Genomic DNA, 5026 nt, shown 5'->3' on the forward strand with positions numbered 1-5026 from the left:
GCTTTACCTTCCCTCCTGCAGGGCAGAAGTAGAGCGTCCTGCAGTGGTGCACATCAGCACCTGCAGGACAGCGACCAGCACCACCTGCCTCCTGAAGACGGCCACCATGTTCGCCACGCAGCGCACCGTGACGAGGATCCGCACCTAACCTCCCCAGCAGCCCAGGCTTGCCTTGGCCACCTGAGCGAGACTGAGGGATCCGTTCCCCTTCTAAAGAAGGTGAACGAAGCACTGCGGCGCCTCCTGCTCCCTCAGCAGCACCCAGCCTGGGAAGGCACACTCCGCAGGACCACAGCCGTTGAGTCACGTGGCAGCCTCAGCCACGCGGGGACATGCAGACAGTATGTTCTGTTGTTTCGTTGTCACGTTACTCAGAAAAAAAAAAAATCCAGGCAACACGTCAGGCAGTGCCGCTTCAAAGACAACACCTCTGTCCAACAATTCAAAATAAGTTTGTTGATAAGAACAAGTTATAATTTTACTATAGTTTTACTATAGTTATAGTTTTACTAGTAGATTACTATTATCAAAATCATGAAAACTCTAAAAAAAAAAAAAAAAAGATTCAGTAACTTTCATAAGAACCTGTCAAAATTGCAAATTCCTCACTACCTGAAATGTCACCAAGATCATAAAAAAACACCTTAAAACCAGAACAGCTTCCTATATCTAAACCAATGGGAAACATCATTATAATCATGAAAAGACTAAAAAAAACCCAACCATTTCCGCTAGAACGTATTAAAAATGTAAAATCACTACTAAACTTGTCACTAGAATGATGAAAACACTTGAAAACACAATAAACTACCCTTATAATTTACTGAAAAGGTAAAATATGTTTAATTTGCTAACTACTAATCATAAAAATAATTGAAAATCCAAGACGTGAGGAAATATTTGTAAAATCACTTCTTTTATGGAGGGAAAAGGGGCAGAAATAAGCATGTGCCAGAGTCGTGCTCAAATAACTCCCAGGTCCAAATTTCTCCCAGGTGGCACCAAACTACTGTTCTTTGCTCATCTCTATTTGAATACTTTTATCAGGTCCCTCCTTAACCTGCGTCTCTCTAAGGAATACAAATTTAGCATCTTTAATCTCTCTTCGTAGAGAATATGCCTGATCTCCTATATCCTTTAAGTTAATCTCCTTTGAACTACCGGTAATGCTAATAGACCTATGATAGCATAATCTAGGTGCGGTCTGACCTGCGCCAAATATAACTTTAAATTACTTCTGGACTTCTGTTTTTAACAATCTTAAAAGTGAATCCTAGTACCCTATTTGACGTGAGTTTTACCCTTTACGCATTGTTTCCTTAGACCAAGACAGGAGCTAACTATAACGTCTATATCTTTCATATTCTGAACCTACCTGAACCTCGTTATTTATCCTGTACCTATTGTGTGAATTTCCTCTACCTAGACTTAGTGCTTTGTATTTGTTAATGTTAAGTTGAATGTGCCATCTGTCCGTCCATTCGTTCATACTACCCAAGTCTGCCTGCAAAGCGATGACACCAGAACACGACCTATTATATCTACCTACCTTCATGTCATCCGCAGATTTACAACATTACTACGAATTCCACTATCCAAATCTGAGAGAGGTGGCGTGAAGGAATGACTTAGATCAGTGGTGGTTTTATTGAATCATACAGAGTGCATAAAGGTACTACATACATCCACTCCCCGAATCCACGTCAGTTCATTTGCGTACAGCCTCTGACAGAACGGCGACTTCTTCACGCTGCCCGCACCTTCACATGGCCGTATTCTGAAACACTTCAGCCTGTGCCACACCTCTAGTCCATTACTTTCAAAGGTTCAAGTCGAAATGACACGGGTTTTTAAAGGTGTTTTCACGGTTCTAGTAACAGTTTCACAAGATTTCAACATTATTAACAGAAGAAACACTCTTGAGAACCCGGCTAATAATTTCTGTGGTCTTTGAAATTGTCGTGGTGAGAGGCAAAGTGTTCAAGAATATGGCCGTCTCCTACAACCAAGGAACTTTTCTTCTTCCTTTCCATGTTGGATAAAAAATACATTTAGAAATTTTGATACATACTTATACTCCATCGTAAAAAAAAAAATAATAATAATAATCAAATCAAATCAAATCAAATCAAATAAATAAATAAATAAGATAAATAAAAAAGTTAAACAAAATAGGTACATACTATGAAGGAAGACCATTTAATTGTTTTAGCATGCCATTGCTCTAGCAATTTCTTTACTTATCTATCAATTTTTTTTTCTTGTAACAAAAATCCCTTGTTGTAAAAAATAAATAATGTCAATACTAATAATAATAATAATAGTAATAATATTAATAGTGATGGTGATAGTAGTAGTAATAGTAGTAACAGCAGTAGTAATTATTTATCACTGTTATCATTATTATTATTTCTATTATCACTATTAATGAAATAAATAAATAAATAGCATTTCACTTCCCAATAAATTATAAATACAATTTCTCCGCAACAAAATTATCTGAGTAAATCAAAGTTTCCTTCACATGCCATGGCTGCAACTAACACTTCTCATCCTTCAGCCTCAAGAAAGCTTCACTCATACATTTCCTTTCCTAAAAAAACAATAACTTTCCTAATACATTTTGCCTGTAATAGATATAATGAGTTTCCGATTCCCTTTCAATACCCTTGACTAACATTTAATTTTATGCCATTCCATAACTCAAAAGTCACCGGACACTGCCATCACATTTCCGTCCCTAAAAAAATAAATTCCTAACATATTCTGTTCGTAATGGACTTCCCTTCGTTTTTCACTCATCAGACTAATTTTACCAATATTTCACACAATTCGAAATCATAAATCTCTGGAACATTGCCATAACATTTCACTCTCCTACAAACTCTCTCCAGCAAACATTTCAATTAAGTTTCCTTCCGTTTCTCCTCTCCCACTTCTCTTCCTTGCAGCAAAGATTCCTGATTTCCACCTTTGGGAACACTGCCACATTTTCATCAAGACCGAACAAAATTTCTCCGTCAGTTTGCTCGTTTCGCCTTCAGCAGTTCTTCACCTCTTCACAAAATTCAATGTTGAGAAAATCTGTGTCACGTTTCTTTCCTCAATAACACTTGACATTCTTTCTCCTTGTCGAACATAATAAGTTTTCTCCTACAATACTGTTTTTTATTACATCCTCAACAATGCTTCCAATACATTCCGGTCTGTCAAAATAGTACCAACACATTATTCTCATCTAACTTTCTTTAGTCACCTTCCATCCACTCCCTTCGCTCCTAAAAAAAAACACCTTTCTTTCTTTCTTGTATTCCATTAATTCTTCTCATCCATCCATGTGGTTCTCCAGAAAACAAAAGTTACTCCCCTAATTTCCTCTTTGTCCAACATGATAAGCAAATATTTCTTCCCTTTCTCCTTCCAGTACTCTACATTAATTTCCAGTTTGTATTCTCAGCAAAACTTCCACCCTATTGCAGTCAAAATATTACAAACACATTTTCATTCCTGACATACACTTTTCATTCCTTTCCATCCATTCTTTCTCTTCTTTGGCTTCTAAATAACTCTTCCTCTCTTTCTCCAACTCTCTACGGACTCCTCACAACCAGAATACACAAGTTACTCCTTAACGCAAAAGTTTTCTCTAAGGTACTCGTACTTCCATAATAAATTAACATAACGGAAAAAAAAAAAACAATCATACAACCTAGTAAATCAAATCAACTTAAATTACAGTATTTTTTATGGTGTAAGAAGTTTTCTACATATATAACTCGTGCTTTCAATAACTAATAAGGAATTAATCTTTGGGCTTCCTAGAGAGAGAGAGAGAGAGAGAGAGAGAGAGAGAGAGAGAGAGAGAGAGAGAGAGAGAGAGAATGACTGATGATGTGCCAGGCATGCAACACTAAAGTACGTAAAGGACAAGACGCAGAAACACACACACACACACACACACACACACACACACACACACACACACACACACACACACACACACACGGTTCCCACAACAGCGCCAAGAGGTAAAAAAAAAAAGCTAAACATAAAAGTCTCGTACATTTGCGTCACACTGTAGAATTAAGCATCACTACTTGCAAACCCTCGTCACGCTAACAACAAACACTCTCACCTGTCCCGCCCACCAGTTGTTCGCCAGCGTACCCTAAACAAAAGACAACACGGTACGGTGACGGTACGTATATAAGTTCAACCGGTACGAGAGAAAAGCCCTTAAGTTAGTACACGTATTGCATGTGTGTGTGTGTGTGTGTGTGTGTGTGTGTGTGTGTGTGTGTGTGTGTGTGTGTGTGTGTGTGTGTGTGTGTGTGTGTGTGTGTGTGTGTGTGTAGTGGGTAAGGACGGTGCGTGACGGCTTAATGAAGGTACAGGACGGTGTAATGGTACGGTAAAGCTATAAATGGTACATCACTATACACACGTGACGGTACAGGACGGTGTAATGCTAATAAAGGTACAGTAAAGCTATAGATGGTACGTATGTAACTCTATACAAACGGAACAGGACGGAACGGTGTGTTTGTAAGGTACGAGGCAACATGGACGGTCGGTAAACAGCATGCCTCGTGACGGTACAGAACGGTACAGGACGGTACGGTATAGGTAGATGAGGGTGCCAAACGGTACATACTAGCGGAGGTACTGACTCTCACCACCGTTGCATCTTAATAAAGTAACATTTGGTGGCTAGCTAACTGTCCCCCTACCCCCTCCCGTCCCGTCCCACTCCAGGGCGGATGGGAAGGTGGAGGGGTGTAGCGAGGAGGTAAACATAACAATACGAACTAGAAAAAGATGGGTAATGCTAAATGCTATTCCTGACTTGCATTCATGGAGACTACTGGTAATACTGCTTGTTATGGAGTAGTAGTAGTAGTAGTAGTAGTAGTAGTAGTAGTAGTAGTAGTAGTAGTAGTAGTAGTAGTAGTAGTAGTAGAAGAAAACTTTCAGCGTACTACGTGATATAAACTCAAGCTCAATACTGCCTGACGGTGTTGTAACA

The 5026-nt window shown here is 39.0% G+C and overlaps 1 protein-coding gene across 1 annotated transcript in view; it reads right to left on the reverse strand.

Annotated features, from left to right (window-relative positions):
* Window positions 1-4260: 4260 nt before the first annotated feature.
* LOC123506936 (visual system homeobox 2-like) overlaps window positions 4261-5026 on the reverse strand; it is a 31298-nt gene continuing 30532 nt past the window's right edge. The window contains exon 5 of the mRNA XM_045259358.1: window positions 4261-5026. This exon is cut by the window's right edge and continues 768 nt beyond it. The gene's annotated coding sequence lies outside the window, so the exon portion shown is untranslated.

This window comes from Portunus trituberculatus, chromosome 21 (genome assembly GCF_017591435.1).
Source record: "Portunus trituberculatus isolate SZX2019 chromosome 21, ASM1759143v1, whole genome shotgun sequence".
NCBI classification, from domain to species: Eukaryota; Metazoa; Arthropoda; class Malacostraca; order Decapoda; family Portunidae; genus Portunus; species Portunus trituberculatus.